General features: G+C 38.6%; 1 long non-coding RNA gene across 3 annotated transcripts in view; it reads left to right on the top strand.

Moving 5' to 3' along the window:
- The window catches only part of LOC119713570 (uncharacterized), a 78214-nt gene that overhangs the window by 37635 nt on the left and 13044 nt on the right, over positions 1-27535 (top strand). For all 3 annotated transcript variants that reach the window (XR_005260776.2, XR_011804758.1, XR_011804759.1), the window contains exons 4-5: positions 25763-25909; positions 26374-26623. This is a non-coding gene — a long non-coding RNA (uncharacterized lncRNA). The remainder of the gene's footprint in view (positions 1-25762; positions 25910-26373; positions 26624-27535) is intronic.

Below are 27535 nucleotides of genomic sequence, written 5' to 3'. Positions count from 1 at the left end.
AACCGAATCCTTTGGTAGTTTACCCAGGATTAAGTAGGCAGGTTGAAATGCACTGAGAAACTCATCTTCCACCTTGATTTCAAAACCCTGAGTAAGCTTTAAGTGCAAAACTGTACTTTTAATCTAGGATAGTACGAAAAATCAACCTACTGGTTTTAATCACTGGGATGAATACACGGCATTTCTGTACTGCAGGCATTAGTCAAAAGTTACTATTATCTAGCAGAAAGCAAGCTTGACAGAAACATGGGCTAGCTCGCTGGTTTGTTACGTCTGTCATCAATCACTTCACCGGGTCCTTCACACCCAATACAATGTCAGTGTAACCATTACAATGTAAATGTGGCTATGCAAATTCCCAGGACCCTTATTATTGAATTCATTAGAGCTGTCCAGCCACCGTATAAATGGTCCTGTTTGATCTTCAGGTGCTCCTAAATAGTCACGTAGACTTTTCTGCTTAGAAATATTGCAGAAATTCAACCTTGTCCCCATAATGGTGTTCCTTTTTTCTTTTTTTTTTTTTTTTTTTTTTTTCACTTTATGCAGTGTTTCAAACTCTCTTCCCTAAATGAATGCTTCAGCATAGTTTTTATCCTTACCAAAATAAAGAAAAAAAAAAAAAAAAGAAAAATCGATGCAAGAACCCACAATAGACAAACCACTGGTAATAAAGCAGGGTATAGGCATTCTGGAGAGAGAGAACTGTCAATAAGAAAATTGATTTTTGTTTCTGATATGCAACAACAACAGCAAATTACAAGATTATGTATAGCACATTAGTTTTTTCTCCCTTCTCACTACATCTACTCTTGACTCTCTGTCTCTGTCAAACTTCTTATGTGAAGAAGTACGTCAAAGGAACAAAGAAACCCTGTGAAAAACATTCCAATTTAAGCACGCACATGCTTTACATTCAAAAAGAGAGAAGGCCAAATATCTTCAATTTTTTTCTCCACCAACTTCTGTTTACAGTATTCAGAAGATCCAGTTATTCTGGAAAAAAAGAAGTTTGATGCATTTTTTCCCAAGCTCTCATCATCTGGAAACACAATTTTAATTGACTGAACTCATCAACATAGAAAAAGATGGGAAGAATAAAGCTGAGCAGTCGGGACTGTGATCCAGCATAACAGAGCAGATTTCTGCTTACTGAAATCCTGTCTAAGCTCACGTAGAGGCAGTTGCAGGTGGTGATTTATATTAACACAAAATCATGGTAGTGAATATTATATGAAGTTGTATTAATTCAGAATGCCTAATCTTTGGAGATGCATTTCCTTACCTTGGGAAAGGCAGTTTTTTAGGCAAGTATAGAAAATCCAAAGATGGACTATTAGGAATTTCTGGAAAGCTTTAAATCAGACTCCAGATCTGTAAGAGTTGAGAGTTTCATTGCCTTGTGAGCTGTTAAAGGGAGAGGAGAGGCGAGGAATGACAGCAGAGCTTGATGCCTGTTGGTATGGAGGTTTTTAGTCAGAATACTTGTATGAGAAAAAGGTCACATCCCACACAGGTTGGTAAGATTTGTGTGAGTGGACGTGCAGAAAGGAGGATTACAAACAGAGCTTACCGTGGTTGCACACAGACCAGCTGGTGAGGAAGCAGGTCAACACACAAATCTGGAAGTGCAGGAACCCCTTAAGAAACACTCAAATAAACTGGCAAAAATGCACTAAATCACTGTATTTGGGAAATATTGATTAATATTTTAATGCTAGATTGATCAAAGACAACAAAAAGTGTGCTGTTGAAAACATCTATAGAGAAATATTTCCCTATACAAGTTTAGAATTTTTTTTTTTTTCTTGCTTGTTTGTTTTTAAAATTTCCTTTAAATCCAATAAAACTCATCCACCTGGCGTGGAATACCGACCATGATGCCTGCACACGGAGACATCCAGAAAGCCTTTATAGCAGACTTCCCTTCCTAGCACTTATTCCCATGATCAATAAAGACAATAAAAATAAGAAACAGAGGGAGTTAATATCCTCCATTTCCTTTTATTTTGTTTCCAATTGCGGCAAGTCTGGATGCTTGGAACATAAATACCTGGCTCTTCGTTTTTAGGAGAGGTTTTAAGCCTGGCTACCAAATCCTTTCACTTGCCCCAAAACTGTGACAGTGGCTGAAGTTCCTGTGAGTGCTGTAGCCTGGAGAGCTGGATTAATGCTGAGCAATGAAGAAATGAAGCTCTGGGCACCAGCATTTTTTAAAGACAGCAGTATTGCTCTCCTTCAGAAGAAATCATCCGTTTTCCAATGCTGTTTACTTTTCCACAGAAAAGTGAAAAGCAATGCTCAAAGACATTTCTTCCTTTCATCCCTGTTGTATCATTAGCATTAGTTGCAATTGTGCAAATAGGCTGCTTCATGCTCAGTGCTGTACAAACACAGAGAGGATTCAGCCCCTTCACAGAAAAAATACCCCACTAATTCCCTACACAGAACATCCTAAAAGAAAAAGTTGATGTTTAAGTTCAGTTGACACGGGGAATTGTTTATGCCTATGGCTATATCTTCTGTATAGAGTATATCATTTATAGGGAAATGAGTCAGAAAAAGACACAGAGGCCAGAATAGTTTGTTTATGTAGCCCTAAAGAAACTTTGAGAGTGGGAAAACAACAAACTGTGTTAAACTGGACCATTGCCTAGGTTTTGGTTCTGCCCAGTGCTCCTAAACCAGATCTGTTCCTGCGGGGCTGGTGCTGCGGGGTGCGATGCAGCGTGGCTCTGCTGCTGCTTACCTGCTGGTGGCATTTCTAACCATTCCCATCTTTGCTCTGTACCTAGGTTTCCTTTCCTCTGCACAAAATTCTTCTTCTCTCCCCCTAAGCTGGGGTATTCCCATGGGTGACCCAGGGAATGCACCTGGGTCCAACAGTTCCTGCTGAAATGCACACCTGGACGTCTGGCATGTCTTCAGTTTTGTCTGTAATATCGATCCTTTTGAGCACTTTTCTCTTTGTATCTGGAGAGAAGGCCACTTGTTTGGGGACATGAAGATAAATAGGACTTTTTCATTAAAAAAATAAATCACATTTTCCATCTAAACCTGTTTCCTTGACAAGCAAGCCTCCCTGTGCTCTGGGCTGTGTTTTGGCCTGCATCCTGGACATAAAACTAAAGACTTCCACTCAAACATTTTATTTTAGAACACTTCCCTGTTTCTCACTATGTGCTGCTAACACATCCCATGTAAAGCTCTGTGACCTACCTTTATGCCGCATTGAGCCTTGGGTATAGCAGATAGGAAACTTCTGCAGCTCCAGTTTTCCAGCTGTAAGAGGGCATTTGAAGCTGCAATGAGTTTTTATTGAAAGACCCCATAAAATGAAACCCAGCGTGCCGAACGTACCAAAATATTAGTTTAACTGCCTGTTTACAGTCCCACCATAAAAGAAAAAATATAGTCTATAAAACAGACCTCCTGAAGCAACATTTAGAATAATGGAGGAGGGAAAGTATTGTTTAAACAGATGCCATAAATTTAATATGGTAACATTATTGCCACCCAGGATTTTATTGATTATATCTTTTCAAGTTACTTATCTAGAAATTTATTGTGTCTGCTTCCACTCTTATTTAACTGTGATTTCCAGAAAGGAATTATTAATGAGCTATTATCTAGGAAGTAAAGGGGACAGGAAAGTGACTTCAGTAGAATGGAAAATCAAATGCAAGCACAAATCACGACAAATCTTATTTTTGTCTTCTTTTTTTTAAGAGTCTAATGAAGAAAAATTTAGAGAGAAAGTAGCTTGTGTGACACAGCTGTGCTTTTTTTTTCTTCCTTTTTTTTTTTTTTTTTTTCTTTTTCCCACTTGCAGCACAGTGGCTTCAGTTTTCTACTGGGCGATGTATGCCTACCAACCTCCAGTTTCCCTTTCGCCCTTCCCTTCTCAGACCTCCCTGTCCCTGTGATAAATATCTGTCTCAGAGAAGGAATGCAGTATTTCCTTGCAAAGTGATGTTGGGGCTACTGTCCACTCTTCTAATAGCAGGAGAGTGTTAATTTGCCTTGGTTGGCACATCCAGGGCATTGCTGGATGTGTGCTTCACTCTAGTAATTGCTAGAAAGCAACATAAACAGAAATTGCTGAAAAAAACGATCAGTGTTTGTGTTTCTGTCATTCACTGAGAGCACTCAGCATCTTGGCAGGGATCCAGAGAGAGGAGAAAGCAAGGATCCAGGACTGCTCTCTAATCAAGGCAGAGGAAGGCAAGAAAAGCCATACCAGCACAGCCCCGCTGCCTGCACGTCTCTTCTGCATGGGTGCTCTTGTGGAAGGTCCCAAGCAGTGTTTGACCTCTGAGCTGAGAGTGAGGAAGCAGAGAGGGGAGCAGCCCTTAGATTGCACTGCCTGACACAGGTGCTAGTGGGGGCAACTGCACAGAAATCAGTCTCACTGAACCAGCTTATACCATTATAATATATGTTCTTTCCTATTCCTTCAGCCTGTATCTGCTGTCGCCATTTGTGTTATACATCATTGATTGTTATTGATTTTATTATACAAATATACATAAAGCTTTGTATCTACCCATTGCTACCATCTTTTATTTTTAAAATCTTAATAGAAAATCTAACCTAGTAATTCTGCAGACAATTGATCTGGGTGCTGCAGTTCGGCATTGACTCAGGACAAAGAAAAATGTATTCTTCCAACCTAAGAAAGACACAAGAGAGGAATAAAACATATGGCAGTCCCTGTTATTCCATATTCACTTAGGTAACGATCATCTCACATGCTATGTCAACATTTCTCAGTATCTAAGTGCTTGTTTCACCTGTTAATTGCCTCAGCAGTATCTACCGGGGTGACAGCATTCTCTAGCATAAATTATTTTTTATGTGCTTTAATGCAGTAAGTGAGGTCTGTTCACCTTACAGAGGGTATCTTTTCATTTGCTCGGAGTTTGAATTAAGTTTCTTGATAGGCTCCTAAGTGATGCACCTTTTACATGCAACCTAAGGGAGAAAGCATTTCTGCAGTCAGTTATCCAGAGGGAGTTTAGCCCAAAGCAATAGACAGAGAAGGACGAGAAGCTTAGGGAAGAGTGCAGGTGCACTCTGGTTAAATGTGCCCATGGTTAAATGTGGCAGAGTGTGAAGCTGAAATTTCCTTGTTACTTTAGCTATGTCCCATCACCTGGTACTCTTGAACTGTAAATGTAAATAATTTCCTTGGTGCTCTGAGTGAACTGTTGATTTCGGACCAGAAATAATTGTAAAAGATATTTGATGAATCACTTTGAATCGTGATTGAAGTTCTAGAAAGTCTTCAACTTCTCATATGCAGAGGAAGTACTGAATGCCTCATTTTCTGTGATGGTTTTGTATTCACTCAGCACTGATATCAGCATTCTTGTGAGGAGAGGAAGTTTCAAAGGTTAGAGAAGCCTAACAATGTACCTCTTAGTAGGTCAGCTTAGGTTGTCACTTTTCAAGGATCTAGTAGTATGTCTACATGCAAGATGACACCTGCTGAAAACTGGAAATAGATGGATACCAAGCTCATCGAACACAGAATAAGTTGGGCCTGTAAACTATATGGTCATGTTCCTGTGGTGCTAACTCAGAGCGGCCCCAGTGGGGCAGGAGTTACTAAACCAGGTGTAACCCACCTAAACAAGGCTCTACAGCATTTCAAGCCCAAGTTGATAAATTCAAGTTGTATTTTACTGCTTGGTATTCAGATGAAATAAAAGCTAGTGTCTGACTTCCCCTTAAGGGAATGGAGGTAGCCAAATTTGAGCATGCTGAATATCCAATATCTTTTTGCAGAATCCATGAAAGCCCAAATACTTGGGACACAGCATTCCCTTTTCTTATGCTTTAACCCACATAATGAGCGATGAGAGTATTAGCCTTTGGTGACATGTTTGAAAAGAACAGGTAGAATCCTCCACTGAATGTCAGAGAGCGAAACTTCAGACAAGTTTGTTCTTCACATTGTAATATTGTGACCTCTCTTTTTTTCCAAAAATAGATGCATTTTTCTGTGAAGGCTAGATTGTTGGGCAAGAAAACAGTAATCTCTTCAGTTTGCAGAAGGCTTGTCCATGTCCTTATTCTCAACTCTAAGTTTGCTCTGCTTTATTTATTTCTTACACTTGGCATCAAACACTCCTTTGGATATTCATTACACTGCTATGAAAAATGAATTTAATTGATGAATGAAGTCCTGGTTTGCTGCCACTGCCTTTCCATCTTCCAATTCAAAGCTTTCAGTGTGTAACAGATGCATAGCCAAAGGACTAAATTCATCCTCATTCAACAGTTCTCTCGCAGCCTCATAGCTGTCACTTCCCTTGCCAACCAGCATAAATGTATTTAAAACTTTCAGGGTTTATATGATTTTCAACCTTGTAAACAAAGGGTAAGGCTGTTAAAAGAAATATATATGTAACACATATGGAGTTATACCCACTTTGCAGCAGGGCAGATAAAACAGAATCTGTTCTATTGAGTGAATCATTAATTTCTTTTTACTTACAACTTCTCATCACCTGAAAAGCCATGGAAAAGTTTTGTTCTGTAAACATCTTAAACATGCTTTTATGGTGTGTATTTCAACAGCTAAAAATATTTCCTGTTTTGTAGAACAATAATATGACTTAACAATAAGCTGTGAACATGAAAATCTGAAATGTTTTGAGACTTTATCTTGATGCTTATACTTCAATAGTTCTATAACAGTTTCATGTGGCAGAACAGATTTTTATTTGGGAAATGCTGTAGTTATTATTCCCTCTAAAAATTTCCATGGAGAATTTCAATTTTGCTGTTGTTGTACCTAAAGATGTGGTATTGAATTATCCAATGTGAAAGCAATGCCCCAATACTGATTGATTTCCAGAAATGATGGCGGTTGTTCATGATTTAGTGCAAGTACAGCTGTTGTGTATGTTACTGAAGCACTCTTCAGGAATTTCAGTGACTTTATAGTCCTGATTTCTAAGCAAGAGTAACATAATATCTTAATTTCATGGACTGTTTACCTTGTGTTGCAGCAGACAATTGAAATTTCCATTGCAATGACATGACAGTAAAGTCTGAACTTTAACCCAGGCAGCTTGCTTTTGGTATGATCTAATACCACCAACTTCTGAAATAATGTCTGATTTGCTATTTTTGGCAAAATCTGGAAAAAATAACCATCCTCGTTCCAGTTCACTTAGAGATGTTTAATGACACTTGGGTTTTAAAGCCCAAACATCCCACTGGACAGACAGATTGGGGTATAAAGACAGGCAAGGTGAATCAGAAGGCAGCAAAGTCCAGTGGGTAGATAGTCTTGAAAGAACTTATCCCATATATCTGTTTGCATTTCCTTCCCTCATTGATTGTCCTATCTATTTTAATTGAAGGCTTCTGTGAGAAATGTCATTTCTTACTTGTATCACTTTCCATATCATTTTGATATGTGTACTGTCAGAATCCAAACAGTCCTAACACTAATGAGAATTTAAGGGGGCAGTGGTTGAAGTGTGTACTTAAGTTATTTGCGGCAGTCTTCCAGCTCATTCTATTTCAAGCCAGACTTTCTTCCCTATTTTGAATTTTTTTTGAAAAGCATATATATTCTGAATATTTAGCTGACAACAGATGAGTGGAAATCCATTTACTTATTAAAAAAAAAGTGTTTTTTTTTTTTTTTTTTTTTTTTTTTTAGGATGTGTAGGTCAGAACATGTCTTTTTCTTCTTTCACTGCAGTCTTTGACACTTGAATGGGTTACTGTTCCATCCTATGCTCTTTTTCCTTCTCACTCTCTTCTCAGAAGTGTGAGATATAAGAATTTTAATACCTAATATATTGTAGTAGCTCAGGTATTGAACAGTTTTATGTTGACCTTTTTAGTATTCAGTATTTTGATTATATGGTTATGCTTTCCCTGCTGGAAGGTTAGTGAGATTTTAAGCAAAAGAGTGCAGTGGACAGGCAGAATAAACATCATAATATATAGGTCAGAAAAGTGCAACAAAGCTGCTAGTACAATTTGCGAAATATAGTACACATCCAAATATATGATATCTTCTTTTATCGACTTGGCAAAGAGAACAGAAACTAAGAAGGAATAGACTACTATGGAAGGACAGCAAAAATGATGAAGAGGATTGAGGGGTTGATTTATAAGGAGAGATTAAAGTGATGAAGTACGTATGGCTTGACTAAACAACTGCTAAGAATAGGCTATAAAAGTTATCTGAGAGCAGCTGAAAGGTATGTGCACCCACAGGGAAAGGGTTGTTTAGGGTGCTCTAAGGGGATATAACTTTGAGTAGGGGATAAAACACCACAAAGAAAAATTGAAGAGGAATAATTCAGACAAAATGCGAGAGGTTAGACTGTGCTATTGACTATTTGTCCCTTTCCTGGAGTGAGAGAGGTGTTAAGATCTTCCTGTACGGCTCACTGTGAGATACTACACCATAAGTTTTGGCTTACAAGCTGCGAGTATCGGCTGTCTGCCTGCGGGGAACAGAAAGGTGGGGAATGGAAAAGTCGGCTTGGTTCATCCTGCACTCTCTTGCAGTTTAGAACAGTAAATGAAAGCCATAAATTATTGCTTCTCTCCTGAACAAGCTTCCCCCTTTTTGGAGAAAATAGCATCAGCAACACTGTGCGTAGAATCACAGGCCAAGAGAACAGGCGTTAGCATGAAATATTTACTGGCCTGGACTTTGTATATCTACTTTGAAGTTACATGATACTATTACGTAGCTTACTGCCCTCAGACACAGCACTTTGACAGTTTTGTGAACCACAGTGAGCTCGACCATTTTACCTGGGGCCAGCCAGGAGACACGACTGCAGGGCACGTGAAGCCCACCAACATCACACAACCCTGCCCGCGCTGTGCAGTCATATAAATTTTTTTCTTCCTACTGAAAAGCTACATGCAGTGTATGGCATTTGCACATCTAGCACAGGTTTCTACCCATTTGCTATTTATATCCATAATACCTGTGTCTGTGGATATTGCAAGCAGGTGACTATGCCCGCTTAATCTCACCTGGGATAGAGATAAACTAAATGCTGATGTAAGAAGTTGCTCACTGCTTAGCACAGGTAGGCAGCTGTACATTCTGTTTCCATCCCTTTCTTAGCTCCATTCAGTGTGAAAAGGTGGGTAATTATATTAAAAGTGAGATTAGCTGTTTGAAGCGGGGATAAGTAAACTGTGTGTTATGCCTTCCATGAGCCTGCAATTTAGGTACAGAAAATCATGTTGGATTTGCTGGATTTACTTGTGATTGATCCTGATGAAAATGTTTGGGAGCATCAAGCTCTAAAAATATATCAGTTTGCTTAGGCACTAGCGTTTTTTTGCCTTCATTTTAAGTAAACAAACCAAGAAGGAATACACGAGATGGACTTTGATGTTACCCAGCGGGGAGCCTGCTTATTAACTGTTGTCCTTATGAAAACCACAGATTGGAAAGCGGTAATATAAAATAACTTTCTGCATAATGCACTATGTTGAATTGAACGGTTTAGAGAGAGATAAACTTTGTGTATAAAGCATCCACAGCATGAACTCCTTCCCCAGGCGTGTAAAAGGTTAGAGCTCCAGAAGCATCGAATCAAACTCGCTTCACGCCAGCAGATAGATGGGCCCTTGTTGTCTTCTTTCTTTTTCTTCCTCCTCCTTTCCCCCCCCCTTTTTTTGTTTCTTCTACTGGGTTCTATTTTCTTTACTCTAATGGTAAGACTAAGCTGACAGAACAGAAAAGCTCAAAGGTACTTTTCACACATTCATCCTTAAAAGATCATCTTTATCCTTCCCTTTGCTTCAAGTTAATTTGTGACTGTCTTTCACAATAAGAAGAATGCTTCCTGTTACCTGCAGCACAGTGTTTGCAGCTCCAGAAACATAAATATCCCGTTTAGTTGTATATTTTTTGTTGTTTGCATTATGTGAATTGTTTTTGGCTTAAGGATTTGTTTTATTTTATTTCCTTGGCAGACAATATAAAGTCTATCATTTAGCCCAGTTTACTTTTGTTAACTTATTCTTTTGATCTGGTAAGAAGTTAAGAAATGAGAATTTGGTGTGGAGCTGAGTGGGTGGTATCATGCTCCAAAGGAGACAATCACAATACCTGCAAGTAAGGCTGTATGCTTTGCAGGAGATGCTTCATCTGATAATTATGTGAAGGCTGTGGGTTTTTTAGAACTGTAACTGTAAGCTCCTGTGGGACAACAAAAGGAAGGGGAAAGACAAGGATAACATAGGGCAAAAAAATGTGTGGCAACAATTTACACGCTGTGAATTTAGCTTTTGTAAATTCCACCTGAGAAAACAGTTTCCTGAAGTTTTGTGTGCAAAATGGGACAAATCTGTCGGAATGGGACACTTTGGGAAAATGCCAGCATGCTTCTGCTACGAGTAGCATCAGCTGCTTCTTCAGGGGCATGTCCCTCCAGCATCAGTACGGGAACAACGTCTTGTGGTGCTGTGGAGCAGGAGGGAGGCCCCTTCTTTTCCATGAAATAAAAGCTTACTAGTCTTAGCTGCCTACCAACTGCATTTTCCTCTTTGCAACAAGCTGTCACAGGGATGTCAACCTCAGCTTTTTGTCTGCAGTCTACTTTGCAAAAACACTATTCCATCCTATTTTTCCTTTATATTTTCAGTTCTGTTAAAGTTCTCGGAAAGTGCACATCGCATAAGAACAATTTCCAGTACTCACTAATGCACATACTCAGCATTGGTCATATGCTCCTCGTTAACAGTTTGTAAAAAGATAGTAGTAGGTCAAAGATACCTGGTGATGTGATTCAAAATTCATAATTATATTTTGTATGTTTACTTTGGTGGAGTACAGTGCAGCCCCAAAGTATTGAGAGCATTGTTCTCAGAAGCTGTCTTACTTTGCAGAGAAGAAAGTGATTCTCTTCCAAGAATTAAGAGTAATGTTCTGGGTGGCTTGCTGAATTAACTACAGGGAGTTAATTAAGAGATTTGCTTTGTGTAGAGTTGGGGCCTGAGCCTGGCAGCACTTTGTCATAAAAGTAAAACATGGAAACCTACCCGCAGTTGAGGGAGGTCTTAGCATTACTTTTTGTGTTTGTTTCTCCCTCTTAAAATCCCTTTCTAAAATGAGGCACAATTTATATGACTGCTTTTGGGATTCTGGCTGAAAGAAGCACAGCTATATTTATGTTTGGACCTCAGGGGGGCAAGACACTTTGCTCAGTTGCAATAAATCACTTGATGCCAGCTCCTGATCTCAGACCCACAGATTGACTATCACCATGACTAGCTCGACACGCAGCAATTGTGGGTCTTAACCTTTGTATTTCATCTGCTAACCTCCCGCTGTGCACTCAGCCTCTCTCAGTTTATTCCTCCATTTTCTTCTCCAGTACATGGACTGGCAGCTTGAGGGGAAGACAATTTGCGTTGCCATGTCTTGGGGTCTTTTGGTGTCTTTCAAAGATGCCAGAGACTCTTCCTGTATTGGGACAAAAGTGATAGCTCTCACACAGTATGTGAAATATGTCAGTTATTTACATGATAGTTTTCCCATGAAGTAATCTGCAGTATGCATTTGGAGCTAACCTCCCATGTAGTTGCATTTCAGAAGCATCTCTGCACAACGCAGTTTAGTTTAAAGGTCTTCTCTACAGTTTTTAAATGTAGCTTTGATATTTAATATTAACTGTGCTATGCTGTACAGTGACCACTTTGATTCGTGTAATGCACAGGTTCATTTTACTTACTGATTTTACTTTCTTTTTAAAGGAAGCTGTCTGGCAGGGAGTTGCTCCAGATTATTGATGTAGGAAACTACCATGGAGTAGTGCATGCTGCAAATACATGCTTTGGTTGGCTAAGTGCTAACTTCTCCAAGCAGAAAAGTCCTAAAGCAGCAACTGTTAAAGGGCAGGCTAATTTTGTAAGACTTTTCCTGTCTCTTGTAGAGATTTCATGTCACCATGCAACTTTCAGATAAAATGTCACTTTCTACAAAGGGCAGTTTTGTATATTCTATGCTTTCCTTGCTTTTTTTTTTTTTTTTTAGGACATCTTTACCTATCCTGGACAAAAACCTCATATGCATTGCCTATCTGGGAGTTGCAAAGCTTTATAGCATTAGGGCATGATTTTACTATTGTATTTATATATATTTGCATGTATATTTATATATATTTGCACGTAGTAGAGAAAATGTTTCCCAGATACTCAAGAAGGGACAGAATATGGAGGGGAATCAAGGAATATTATTTTCTGTAAGGTGTTCTGAAGCTCGTATTGTGCACCAGCATGAGTTTTGAGGTGCAGAATGACGGAGCAAGTGGGAACAGTGGTGGCTTGGTAATTCCAGAATGCCCATCACAATCATCTTGTGATCCCCTTTCACTGAAAAGGAATGGAGAGGGAGAAGGGGATGGCTAGACAAGCACTTTTGTGGCAACTAATATGTACAACTTAAAAGGCCAGGTTTGTAATATATAATTCTGGGCTCCAGGCAAGGCTTGAGGATTTCAATATTTAATAAGTTCATCTTCACAGTTGGGTGATGGTGCATAAAGAGACATAAAAGACCATCCTGATTTTTTATGGCCTTGTTTGAAGTGCATGATCTTATTAAACACAGGGAGCAAAGTTTTCAGAAATGTCTTGCTGCAGTTGTGTGTTAGTGGAATCACCCTAAATCAGCTCAGACTTTGACACAAGTTTTGTTTTGCACTTATTTTTTCTTTCATTCTAAGCTTTTGCTGCAGAACAGAATAACCCTGTGACTTGCTGCCAAAATGACGGTTGTAAAACTGTCCTACATATCCAAGAATCTCAGACAGCTTTGATAATAACTGTGGTAAGACATGCAAAATGGGATATTAGGTGACTGATCTAAAAGAGTTAGTGAAAAAGCTCTCCCATTTTCATCCAAAACCAACATATCGTTATGTGGAAGTCTAAAGTATCCTTACTAAAACACCATTGAAGGTGACAGCAGATACACCAAAGGTGAATTCACACATTTGAAATTTGAATGCAGGCAGGGAAGTAGGCATCTCACCAATAAATCGTTAATCAAGAATGTTCTGTCTGTGGTGTATAGAGATGGGTAGCACACTTTTATGAAGTTGCTTGTTCACAGAAAGGGCTTTTTCAGAGATCAGCAAAGCTATGTATTTTGCTGAAATATCTTTAAATATATATATTTAAATGTTTGGGGGTAATCGAAGTATATCAGCTCAATACCTTCAGAATAAAATGGCATTGTATCTCCTTAGCTGGAAACTGTTAGAACAATCCCCTCCAATAAACACATGTAAGCTAAGCTATTACTATTTGCTATAATATTGAATGGAAGCCAGTTTGGGTTTTTACCTCCATTATATGCCATGGCAATGAGCTATACAGTGTAATTATTCTGTATGTTGAAATTTTGTTTGCATGCTCTCTTGTATCTTGGAAGTTTACCAGGTGACTCTGGTTTTTAGCATTGTGGGAAAGTGAGCAACTTTTTTTACCACCTCCACCATTCACGACACAGGCTTCTGTAATGCCCTATCTAGGTCATGTCCTTACCAACCATAAAAATTCTGGTCTGAATTATCAAGCCTGGTATTTCAACTCATTCAGTCTTTCTAGGCTGGGTCTCTGAGTAGTAAAATGTGTTCTGGTAAGTGGGTAGGTGTTACAGGACTGTGAACTGGAGAACTACTCTAATTACACAGGAGAATCAAGCCAAGACTCCACTTATGTGAGCTATTTGTTCAGAGGCATCTAATGGAAAAATAACAAGTGTAATGGGCTTTCCTTCCTATTATCCACTCAAGAAGTAGTCGTACTGGCTGACCTTTGCCATGTGGAGTCATTTACTTGGCTGGTGTTAGAAACAAGTTTGAAACATGAAGAGGATAAAAAGTTGCTAGAAGTTAGAGGGCAAATCTCAAGGGAGCTTTATTTTAGAGACTAGCACTTTCCTTTGCCCCCAAGAATAGAATGGAAATACAATCAGAACTGAACCCAAATCAGCGCGTATCAGATGGCACGTTATTAATGGAAGCAAAAAAAAAAAAAAGGCATTTCCCAAGCCCTATGATCAACAAAGACATGGCAGGTGCTTTTGATGCAGTTGTGGTTTGGATGACTGTGATGTTTAAATAACCCCACTATCTGCTTTTATAGCAAATCCGTTCAGGCAGATTCCTTTGCTTTTAGCAATTTTACCAGTTATTCATTTGAAGCGATATTAGTGATAGGTATTTTTGCAGAATGGAGTTAAAGCATATAACTAATTTTTACTGCTGTTTAAGTAATCCTTAAAGTTCACTGAAATGTAGTGCTTAAAAACCATTTCCTTTGCCACCTCGTCTGGATATTCATTGCACCTTTATGTGGGACAGTCAACAGAAAAAACAAAATCCCATGGTATTTTTTGTTTCTTCATGGGGTTATGTTTTAAATGCTCCAAATCATTCATTAGGGTAAAATACTCTGCCAACAAAACATTTTAAATTGTAGAACAGAATAGACAGTGTAAAAGGTGAGAGATTTGCCTTGTTTTTGCAAAAGCTTAGGGCACCCTATGGTTTTGGGACTAGGTTGTTACCTCCAACAGATGAAGCCTTTTTATTGAAAGTTTTCATATGTTTAATCAAATAACTTATGGAGAAATCATGACCAAAACAAATTCGCAATTTACACTCTATTGTTAGAGCTGGTCAGGAAGTGTTCTGTGTGAGTAATATATCTGAAAATGAAATGAAGGGTTTGGTTTTCACACTTGAATATTTTTTCAATTAAAAGAAAAATTTAATTGGCAGTCAAAGGTTCATCCAAAATTAAAGCTTGTCTGGATTTTCAGTTAGAATGAAATCCATCTCTGTTAATATGAGCTGGCTAGGCAAGTTTAAGGGTCTACTCTTAGAGTGTTCTTATGGCTCCTTTTATGTTAAGGTATAAAAGCAATTTATCTTACCTGTATTACGGTGGGATGAATTGGCCTCTGAAGTGGCTATTACTTTTCTTCTTTCTTTCTTTCTTTCTTTCTTTCTTTCTTTCTTTCTTTCTTTCTTTCTTTCTTTCTTTCTTTCTTTCTTTCTTTCTTTCTTTCTTTCTTTCTTTCTTTCTTTCTTTCTTTCTTTCTTTCTTTCTTTCTTTCTTTCTTTCTTTCTTTCTTTCTTTCTTTCTTTCTTTCTTTCTTTCTTTCTTTCTTTCTTTCTTTCTTTCTTTCTTTCTTTCTTTCTTTCTTTCTTTCTTTCTTTCTTTCTTTCTTTCTTCTTTTTTCTTTTTCTTTTTTTTTAATAGAGCCTGATGAATAAGTAGCCTGGATGAAGTTCCTCCCTCTTTATGCTACAATAAAGTAGGAAGACAATTGAGATTTTTGTATTTTTATCCTGATTTAGCAGTGGAAATATTTCATTTGTTGAACACGTTACAGGATGTTTTATCATCTGATAGAAACAGCTTCCCATTTGTTTCTACCCGGCCTTAAAATACTCTTAATTTTCCAAGCACTGTAGATTTACACTGACGGTATTGCTTGGGACTAAGCTTTGAGCACCAGTAAGTAATGTCATCATTGTCACTTCACTGGTGGGGGACTGAGGAAGAGAAGGGAAGCGACTTGCCCTAGACTGCACAGTGAATCCATGCTCAAAGATAAGATTAGATCTTCCTGTTCTTTAATATTCCTCTAATCAGTGCTTCTGCCTGCCACGTGTCCCTTGTTGGTCCTTGAGCAAGCCAAGGCATTTATGGAGCAGGCAGTAGTTCTGTACGTAGGCCAGCTAATGTGAGGAAGGAGAAATTTCTAAATATCAAGAAGCCAGCATTAAAACATCCTTTCTGTGGAACAAAGCAAACTTGGAAAGGGCTGTGGTTTCTTAGATGGTCCTTGGTGAGGAGGAGTGTTGTGAAAACCCTCGTGGGTAGATTTTAGCAGCTTCCCAAGCAAACTCTGTGTTAGTTCAAATTCATGTTCCTTATTAATCAGGGTTTAATTCAAAGTCATGGTCTGTCCCTTTATTTGTGTATGCATGTCATTTTCTCTACTAATGAGATACCCAATTCTGTGTAAAATTGCCTACATTAAAGCTACTCTGAAAATCCAGCTGCTTTTACATATCTGTCTCCTCCAGTAACACTGAGACTGTGGCCTGGAGACACCTGTCTCGGGATTGCAGCGTAAAGATGTTTTTCCGAACTCCTGCAACACAAAATATTGCTTGCGAGGGTCTGGCGGATAAAACGAGCTGATACAGTCCCAACAGAATAGAAAATCTTCTCCTTTATTTCTTATTCCCCACAGGATTATTACTTACTTCTCTGTTTCTATATTAGTGTATTTGGTAGGCATATTAATAACAAAACAATGCCATTTCCAGAGAAGCTGCCCCTTGGGAGAGTCTGTCTATTCTTGCCTGAATGCCCCTGACCTCTGCTTGTACCTCTTGTAGGTTCGCTGTTGCTGTATTCTATTTTATGTGCATGACTGCTCAACCATGCCTCCAGCATGTGTCTCCAATAATTCATTGTAGTCTATATATAAAACCGAACGCAGAGAGGAGGAGGTGGAGAGGAGGGAGATCTTACGGGATTGAAGGCATACAGCGCTCCTGGCAGTCGTCTGATTTTTAGGAGTGGTGGCTTGCTCAGAATACCGGTAGCATGCCGTGGCTCATGGGTGGTTAATGTGAAATGCATCTGAGTTTGCAGCACAGATCCTGTGGAGAGCCATCCACAGAAAACAATCTGCAGCTGAAGCAGAGAGAGCATAGATTCGGTGCCATAAAAAGGTTTGTCCTAAGATGTAGGAATTGGAAGAAATGTAGCAGGAAAACAATTCCTGTAATGCCACCTCTTTTCACAATTCATAAGCCAGTTGGTGTAGTGATATAAGGAAAAGGTAAAGTACAGTGGTATAAGGAAAATCTTTGCTTTAGACTTGTTTTACAACTCATGTGCAAAATCAGAGAAAAGAAGGAAAGAATTGAGTCCTGTATTTTTCCTATATCTGAACATCCAGTGCCATTGGGAAGAATCCCACATGGGAAATAAAGTGTCATTCAAAAGACCCTTTCTTTCAAAGGGTTGTCTGTGACATGCGCTATTATATTTATTTCAGTATTGTTGCTCCAAGGCTGCATCCCAGACCTCAAAGTAAAAAGTGAAGCACGTCAAATGCCTGCCTCTACGCAGTGCTGCTTTAGGTGATGGTGAAATCATTGCCTGTGCAGAAAATAATAGTGATTACTGCGAAAGCTGTCCTTTTTTTGAGGTTAGGAATATTCATTAATGAAACTTAAGCAACTGTTTTAGATACTCCCTAAATTGAGATTTCCACAGTAGAAATACAAGAATGCCATCCGGGTCTGTATGAATTTGCATTTGATAGTAATAAGGTTATAAAAATATTTATGTCTCTATTTAAAGGACTAAGTTAAAAGCATTTCAAAGAAATACCTGCTATCATTTTTTCTTAGCTTGGTCATTAATGTTGGTGTTTGCAATAATGATGTGTCCGCCCATTTTAGCTGTTTTCACAGTATCCATGAATTCAGAACTTGCGGTTTATGTGCTTTTCCAACACTAGAGAAACAAGTTAAGATGTTCTCTTCACCATGTACCCAACATGATTTTAGGATGATAGCTGTGAACAAGCTATGTTTTTAAATGCTTGGAGCAATATTCAAGCTCTTCTCTTATATATGATACCACCATCTTCAGTTGTGAGTCTATTTCTTTCAAATTCAGCTTTTACAAACCTTAGGATGGAATCATAAGAACTTACTCTGTTCTAAATCTTAGATATACTATGATAGATAAAAATTTCTCACATTTGGGATTTTTTTCAGCACTGTTTGCTAAAAAATATTCCTGCAGGGACCACTTTCATCACCAGAAAAAAATCACTGTCCTCACTGTTTTTGAAAGGTCAAACAAATGTGTGGTCATGCATACAGCTCCTGATTTCCTTCAGATGGCCTGAGAATTCCTAATATATGTTAGGGTCTAGAGAATGCTTCTGTCCAACTTTTAATAGAAAAATATATATTTAAATGTCCAGTAGGATATTTGTTAGAAATCTGCTAACCAGACACATTTGTGCAGATCTCAGAAGTATTTGTAGCCCAAACTATGTTTCCACTATTCAAGTGGCAATATACCACTTCTTGTCTGCTCAGTCTTGGACTTTTCCTGTTTCTTTTTTTATTTTTTTTAATTTTTTTTTTTTCTTCTCTCTCTCTAGAATATTACCAGGAGAAAAAGAATAATCAGCAGAGACAGATAGAGCGAGATGGTCTAAATGGGGAACGTGCCTGTGTAGCTACACGGCTCTGTCTTTCTCATGCTGTGTGGGAGTGTGCTTGCTACATAGTGGAATGGAAAATGAGGATCATTATTCCTTTTGCTTGTCCTGGTAAATTTGCACCCGAAGAGTACAGCTGGAACTGGAAACAAGTAATATCACTTGAGCTTCCCTAATGACTGCGACACCAGAGGTAGTCAACTAATGCAGCTTGAACAAACATTTATAAGCAACTTTCAACTTTTTAAAGCTATTGCTTATTCGCTTTTATCTAGCTAGAGAAATTCTGATGATTATTTAAATTGACAAGTTTGCATACCATCCTCTTTTATTCACCACTTTGCCCTAAGAAAAGAGATTTCAGTAGGAAGATCCCTGATAATATAGTGGTTTCAGTTCCATGCTTTCAGTAGAACCTAGTGTTTTGTGAAGGCATTTGTCTTTTTTTTTATATTCTTCATGCTGATTTATCTAGGATTATTTGCATGAGTAAGATGGCCTCAAGTCTTCCATGCACACTTTCTAGAAAGTGATGTTTCATTGGGGAAATGGTTAACTACATACTCATTTTATTTCCATTTTAAGTAATATATACAGGGTATGTGTATCCTCTTAAAATTTCAAAACCAGTATTATTTTATAGGTTAATAGCATGTCTTGCTCTGTGTATATATTTTAAAAGTCAGATGATAAAACAGGTTCCATCATCTCAAAGTGACAATAGATCTTGTTGGAGACAAATTTATAGCTATTACATTTTTGTGCTTGTGTCAGCTAACCTTGGCAAACAGAATCCTACTTGCTATTGGGATGAAACTTATAAATCTTCTCTTTTCCACTTTCTCTTCCTCTTGGTTTTGAAACCTTGTCTTAGACCTTGTCACCTCCTTTATTCATGACAGCAAAAGTATCCTGTGGGTTGAAATTTCTTCAAGGACTAGGGCATAATAGCTCACCCTCTCTTCATCCTACTCCCTCTCCCCTCCCTTTGCCTGGATGTATAAAAAAGTTCAGACACCTTTCTCATGGCTTCTGAGATCACTGGTTGAGATATTTGTTTATAGTTGGTAATTTTCAGAATCTGAAAGTAATCTTCTGAGGCCTTCCACTCCAATGAATAGTTTGATCAGTAAGAGTCCCTGATTCATTTTGTTTTCCCCCATAATCCTGTTGTTCGGCACCTGTAAATAATACAGTTTTCCTTTATGCAGTCCTCATGATAACTGCTTCTATGCTGAGCAGCCTTCTGTGCTGTGACCCCGTTTATTTTTCCTGTGTCTCCAAACTTTATATTAAAACTTCAGATGTATGTGACATTCTACTGCAGTTAGTGTAATAGAAAGATCCGTGATAAAATAAGCATCTCAGTCTAGAGCTAAGTGAAAGCTTCCTGCAAAACTTCATGGGAAATTATTTATCTTGGCAAAATCTAAGGAAATGTCTTTATCTATATCATCTATATGTATAGATAGAGAGAAAATGTTTTTTGTTTGAATAGATTTCTATTTTAATATTTTCAATTCTTTCTTTAAAAATAAATGTAATTGATTGGAATAATAGATTACATTTTTTAAGGTCAAAATCAAGTAGTCCCTGACTTTCAGCTTCTGAAACAGTTCAAAGCTTCCGTATTTAGTGGATCTATAATGTTCACGTTTTTACCTTTGCAAAGGGTATGCCAGCTGCATTTCTCTAACCTGTGGCCTATGATTTCTTTAAAAATAGCTGCAGAACTGCTGGGGCCTCTCAGGCACACAGAGCTTTGACAGAAGTGGTGTTGGGAGGGGTTGTGTTTGTTTTGTGTAAGGGCAGATGCATTTAAAAATGAAGGCTTGTGTTTTAAATCCATTTAGCTTTAATTGCAATAGTGCTGGACTCGGTCTGTCTTAACCATTAGGGTTTCACTGCTAATCATCTCTGCAGACAAATGACATACCTGCCTCCTCCAGCCAGCCCCTGCCTCTACCTGCACATCCAGAAATACCTGCACTGTGGGGTCTCATTAATTCCACAATTTTTACACAAAACCTGACCTGCTTACACTACAACTCATGAGATTCATGAAGTCAAATGGCAGATTTATACAAGCAGGCAGCTGTCTGCATGCAGAGTTATGGTGTATGGAAGAAATATGCAGATGACAAATACAACCATGCAGTTGGCAAATCGACTTTGGGTATTTACATATAATAATTATCAGTGTGGGGAATTTGAGCATAATCCTATTCAGAGAGGGCATGCAATGCATATGGAGCAGCCCAAATACAGACTTTTAACTCTTTGTCTGGCAACAAGGACATGTTCCTCCCATTAATTCAATGTTGTTTGCTGTGCTTTAGATATAGGATTGGAGGAATTTTTTTGGGATAGAGCTGTTTATCTCTTCTAGAGATATTTTGGGTCCAAGAATGTAGAATCACACATAAACAAATGCCTTAGTTCTGCAAGAAGCAATTTACTGCAGCCAGTGCTAACTAGAGAAGTATGTTCTAAAAAGGCAAAAACCAAAGTAAATACAAAGATATGTATGTGCATCTCTGTAGGTGAGATTAATTTTGGACAGAGGCTTTAGCTTTAATGTTAAATACCAAGTACTGAACTTTCAGAATTGAGCTGTACACATACCTGCCCTCCCAAACTGGGTCATTGTGCTGGCAGCTGGGAACAGCTGACGTTTTTAATGATTAGCAGTTATGGTGTGTAAGATGAATAGGTCTACTGGAAGTAGGTTCAGATCCCCAGGACTGACTTTGGAGATGAACACATCCCAGATTATAGTGCAAAAATAAGTGTGTGTTTGAAGTCTGATGGATTGAAGATTTTTTTTTTTTTTCCATTCCTTTCTAACCCCCACAATCTGGCAGTATTTTCTCCTATTTTTGCCGTGGCACTATCCGCATCTCTCTGGATGTTCTCATTCCTAACTGGGATGGGAGGCTTTGTGAAAATTGATTTGTTTTGCATAAACTTTAGTATAATTGCTCATCATTTCTGAGAGCCTTACAGGGTTGTTGGTAGTGTCAGGAAAACAATGTTTTGGAGCTTTTGATCATGGCTGCAAACGGCAACAGAAGCTCTGTAAACTGCTGGCATCTCACACTTACTGTTAAGCTGATGGGTGCTTATACATGTACAAGTACATGCTAGCTATTATGAGGTTTTCCTTTGCTGTTTGTTTTATTGTTAATTTGGATAATGAATATTGATAGAAATAGTGGTATTATCATCATCTTGAACGGAGCTCCCTGTCTATCTTCTTATTTTTGTTCTAAAGTATTTTTTGTCTCAAGTTTTGCTGACAACAGACATTTGAAGTTGCTTCCAAGTTGAATTAAAACAGTGCATGACATCTCTATACAAAATATGGAACCTGACAAGCATAAAATCATCGCCGGAGGTCCTTATTTATGTGAAATGCAGGACCAACAAACCTGCCGGGATGAAAAAAAGTCTGTTCTTGAAGAAGTGGTAAGAAACTTTCTAAAGGTTCATGGTCTGTATTACCCTTGGCACAGACTGATGCATTTCTACTAAGATCAGTGGGACTATACAAAGCCTACACTTGAAGGTCTGGTAACCCTTAGAACTGATTCACTTGCCTGTTTTATGCCCTCTCTATTGCCACAGAACTGAACAATTTAGAGATGTAAACACTTCCCCCTTGTCTTGATGGGAGTACTACCGTCTGCATTCTGTTCCTAAGAAACTGGGAAAACTTTTTTCCTTTCTTACCATGGTGCAGAAGGTTTGTACTGGAGTAGACTGGGGCACTCCAGCTCTTGAGGTGTCCTGCCAAGTCCCTGCTATGGGCACAGTATTTAGAACTGTATTGGGCTGTATTGGGCTGTATTTAGAACCGGACAGAAACTCACAGAAGCACATGTAACAAGTCTTTCCCTTTCAGGGCTCACAAATCTGCCGTTCATTGCTATATAAATTCACTTTGAAAAGATACAGATGTAAAAGACAAGCATAGGCAGATTCCTACATGGGGGTCTGTTTTTTTTTTTTTTTTTTTTTTTCCATCTATCCTGGAAATATGTTCACTGTTATCCCCATATAATGAACAAAAAGCAAGGTTATGAATTATGCTGATGAAAAACATATGAAAAGTTTCTCTGTTGTAGCATTGCTGAAGAATCATTTTATCTTCTGGGATTTAAATACCATGAAGCTAGGTTATCAAATATTCTGCATATACTCTGATGTAATCTCCAGGGGCTTTGTGTCTAGGTAAGCATGCAAATAGCAATTCAGGAGCAGGGGTAAAAATTAAAAGTAGATATTTTTTGCTAGATTTAATTTTTTTCAACTTAGTTATGCAAATATTCTAAAGTTAATGATGCATTCAGTGACAGCAATAATAACATTTCTAAATCTGTCCATTAAGTCCTTGGTTCTGTTCCATTCACTTGTACCTAGATAATAAATTTCTTCTAACTGCCAGGCATAGACTCTCTCACGACCTTCTGCCCACTATATATATTTTAATTCTGTTTTAAAATGTCATGCAATCTTTGTTTTATTGTAGAGATATAGTAGTTACTTGGATGAAAAATCACCACCTCCCAGGGAATTCTCCAAGGAATTACAATATTGAGAATGCAGTAGATTTTTTTTTTCCTTTATGTATATGAGGTAGCTTAATTTTTATCACCGTATGCAGACTGTGCAGAATTATAACCAGACAAAGTACAATTCTCTCCCATTTCTGCATGGATGCAGTGCTGCATATTCTAATAATAGCAAGCATTTTGAAACATAAGATAGTAAATTCCTAGATGAGAAAGGGAGTTCGGCTTGTTTTTGTCAGGTCAAATTCCAGCCACTCTGCTGAGAAGTTAATAATAAATAAAGACCAAGAGGCGTGTATCACATGATGGTTTTGATCCTACAGTTGTTCCCTGGAGGATTTTGCTTGTCCAAGGATGGCAGGATCAGGATCTTACTTTGAATGAAATATAAAGTATTCAAAACTTTAGTGGGTTAAGAAGATGGGGTTGGACTGAGTATACATGAACTTGATTTCACATGTACTTCCACAGCTACTGGGGAAAAAGCACCTGCCAAGGGGGAGAAGATTGAGATTCAAATAATGGCAAGAAGCTATACCTCCCCTTAAAATGTCATAGCCTAAATTGGTGAAGAATGTCAGAAAGGAACTGTGAAGCCACAACATCTCTAGCAACAGTGTTTTCACTCTGCTTCTTTTTCTTCTACCCCATGTACCAACTTGATCAACCTCTCTGCCTCTATTTGATACTTGGATTACGAGCTTAAAGCAGGGACTGTCTCCTAAACAGCTGTGCACAGAGTGCAGCACAGAGTAGCCCCTTTCTTTGCTTTCAGAAGATGTCCTGAGGTCAGCTGCCTGAGAAATTAAGATGCTTCCACTGAGTAAAACGCTATTTAAAAATGGTGAAGTTGAAATCAAATAGATCCTAGAATACCTAAATATGGGAAGTCTGTGTGCAATAAATAATATATACCTGAAGCACAGAGTTCACAGAAGATATGGCATTCTTGGAGCCTTGGTAAACTAAATTATCAAATGTAGGCAATCCAGTGACATAGCTGTATTGCAGTCATTGCTTTAACTTCATCCAACGCAGTCACACCTTTGATATCACTGTAAATGTACCCAATGAATGTTTCTGGAATAGTTATAGCCTATAAATAGAATAAAAAAGACTGTGAGAAAGGAAGTTTATGAGGTTTTGTGTTTGTGAGTTTTCTGGTGAACAGAACTAATTCAAAAAGAAAGGTTTGTTCTTTATGCTTCCCTTCTTATATTAATAATTCGGTGTCATGCAGAGTCCAGAGCAGCATGACTCAATACAACCATTGTACTGTCAGTCTTAATTCCTGGGCAATTAACACTGAGAAAACAGAGTCTAACACATGCCTCATCACACAAAGCAAAACAAGATATGATTATTTCATCACGAAAAAAAATATAAAAATGCTGCACCGTTTCACAACCTGGATTTTTATATAGCCTGACATCCTGTTCTTGTATTTCTCTGCTAAGTACACATCGAGTTACTGCCGTTCTGTCCCTGATGCAACAAGCTGACAAGAAAGAGCACACTCACAGGGAAACTGGGGTAGGAGCTGAGATGCGTATTTTGAAGGGGATGTATCGTGATGGTACATCAGGTTATTTTTTTTTTACCCCAAATTTCAAAGTATCCTTCAAATGCTTAGAACATCCAAAGGATTTTCAGGAAGTATTTTTAATCTGAAGAGTTCTTCTGAGTTTTTCAGGGTTTTTCAGGGTTTCCCCTTCACTTGCTACCCATCTGATTTTTGTCTCCTCAACAAAGAGAGGAAGGTGGAATGCCAATCAGACCTCAGAACAAAACCACTATGAAAAGTAATCCATAAAACTACAACCTTTTCATACTTAAATTTCTGGCAAGAAAGAGGAGGTTTAAAACAAAACAAAACAAACCCACCTTTTTTCTTTATCTTTTTTAAAAGCATCTCTGTTCAGTGTATCTGCTATAATTCAGTGTTTTCTGATTGATAATTGTTCTCCACAGCATTTTTTGCCACTGCTGCTGTTGCTGGATTCCCCTTTGTGCCAATATTCTGCAGCGTCTTCTGTGCTTGTGTAGTGACCTTTTAATATTAGTGCTGATGTACTCTCATTTCTAATTCCTGGCAAGGACATTCTTGAATAGTGGTATGTGAAAAAAAAAATGCTGTTGCAATGCCATGTTATGCTTAAGAAGCTATAAATGCTGAGATAAGGTTTAGAGAGCTCTGCGTGCGTCACGTCGTTACATGTATACTTTGTAGAGGAGGAAAAGCCCAATACTACCCAGCTGTGCTTTTTAATTCAAGTTTCTCTGCGATTTAACAAAAAAAAAAAAAAGACCAGAGACTCCACTCTGAAATGCCAAAGGTGCCTGCTCGAACAGCACGGTGGAACAAGTATGTCCCACAAACCGCAGCAGGTCCGCCAGCACGAATATCTGTTTCGTTTAGGTTCACCTATGATTATTGATGCGACTCATCTTTCCTTCTGCTATCATGTTATCTTGAGGAGCATCTAATATAGATTGTAAGTTTTTAGGGCTTATACAATAAGGCTTCTTTTTCTTTGGCGATGGATGCAGTATATTTTCTGTCTTGTTGAGCTTAATTTCATATCAGCATTTTCAAAGAGCATCTGGAGTCTTGGGCTGAGCAAATCAGGGTTCCAGTCTGTGCTGAAACTTTTGTCCCTGACAATTTGTTCACACGGCAGGCCCAAGAAACGAATCTGCTGAAGAGCAGACCGGCCCTGGGGCATGCAGATGTGAGCCTGCCCATGCCATTTGGCTTAAAGGCAGTGGCTGGTCCTTGGCTCACCTTTATTTAATGATACAACACAGCCCGAGCTCCTGAGAAACCTTTGTAAAGCCCTGCAAAAGCTTGTCAGTGTATACTGCTTCGTATGAACTTCTGATTATTTCTCCATTTGGCTTTCAGGTGTACCTTGGCTGCCTTTAATATTCAATGAGGAGCAGGTCCTGAACCTGCCTTTTGCACCCTTTTGAAAACTCTGTTTCATGTGGAATAATGGCTGTGGCCAGCAAATCTGAAAGACCTGTCGAAGGCTGCGCTTTTCCCAAGTAGGTGAGATGAAACTTCATCTTAGCAGATCAAGTAGAAAAAGAGCAGGTGAAGAAAAGGTCGAAATAACATTTTAACGTGTTTTAAGCCAAGGTATTGTTCACATGCATGCTTTAAATGCTATAATCAGCATTATTCTGATTGAATTTAATTCTTTGCTTTCATTCTAATATTAAAAGATTCAGTTAAAATTAATGGATTTACTTGAATCAGGCACCATTGTATTTATGAGGAGGGAGTTAGTGCTGGAAGTGGATCTTTCTTACCTGATGCTTTGAACTAGAAAAAATGAAGAAAGAGATAATGTAGCAAATGGAAAGGGAACATGTGAGAGAATTTCAAAGTACTCACGGCTGCTTTGTTTGTATAGCACACAGTCTTTACCATGGTATAAAAAATGATACTGCACAGTCTGTATTCTCCCTGTGGAATGGACAAGAGTTTTTCATTTCATGCTTCATTCACAGCCAGCTACAATGATTTCACAGAGTCAGCACCTATGCTCAGCACAAAGGGAAGAACAACAAGATATTTATGGCCGGTGGGAGATACGTCACCAATTCCATTTCCACTACCCAACAGAACATCAAGAACAGGATCACATTGCCTTGAAAGAGAAAAACAGCAGAGAGGAGATGCTTTGTGTCTGTGGCCACGCGTTGAAAATTTTTAGAGAGATGTTCACGTTTTATTCAGGACATATATTGCCCATTGCAGGTTTGTATGGAAATAGCAGTAGTAGCTTCAATAGGCACCTTATAGTTTTGGAGGAAACAAAATAGATGTTATTTTGGAGAGGGAAGCTGCTTTCAGCTCTAACCTCCTTCCACAAATGCAGGAGAACAAATATTCTTGCTGCATAATGTTGTTGTGGTGCATTAAGCGTAGTATCCTGGTGAAGCCTATCCTCGTTTACTTTCAAGGAAATATTAACTGCTTACTCCTGAATCTGATGTTCTGCACTAACTATGTGTTGTCCAAGCCAGTGGTCTGTGAAGTGTGTTTATCAATTCCTTTTACGATGTGAGCTCTCTGAAACTGAGCAAAACGAAATAGAATTTTCTTCCAGGTATGATGCATCCTGTGAGCACTATATGTATTAACTCACTCATCTCTGGTCACACATGGAACTCAATCTATGTGTGTGAACACTCTGTGATTTAGAAAACCAGGTGTAAACAAGTAAAAGAATTAAATGTAATGAGGATTTATTACTGTCCACACCGATGACCTGCTCCAGGCAGGTTCAGTGTTAGTGGTTGGTTTTGTCACTGGCAATTGTTGTAGTGGGTGTTCAATGCCCATGGCAGGCGGGCTGGAATTAGATATCTTTAAAATTATGGAGTCATTAAGGTTGGAAAAGACCTCCAAGATCATAGGGTCCAACCACCCCTACCACCAATGTCACCCAGTAAACCATGTCCCTAAGCACCAAGTCCAAACTTTCCTTGAACACCCGCAGGGACGGTGACTCCACCACCTCCCTGGGCAACCCGTCCCAATGCCTGACTGCTGTTTCTGAGAAGAAATGTCTCCTCATTTCCAACCTGAACCTCCCCTGGTGAGGTCCCTTCCTTCTTTAATGTCCCTTCCATCCCAAAGCATGTTATGGTTCTATGAATTGTATAT

Source organism: Anas platyrhynchos, chromosome 23 (genome assembly GCF_047663525.1).
Source record: "Anas platyrhynchos isolate ZD024472 breed Pekin duck chromosome 23, IASCAAS_PekinDuck_T2T, whole genome shotgun sequence".
In the NCBI taxonomy this organism is placed as follows: domain Eukaryota; kingdom Metazoa; phylum Chordata; class Aves; order Anseriformes; family Anatidae; genus Anas; species Anas platyrhynchos.
This window is presented reverse-complemented; position numbering and strand designations above follow the sequence as displayed.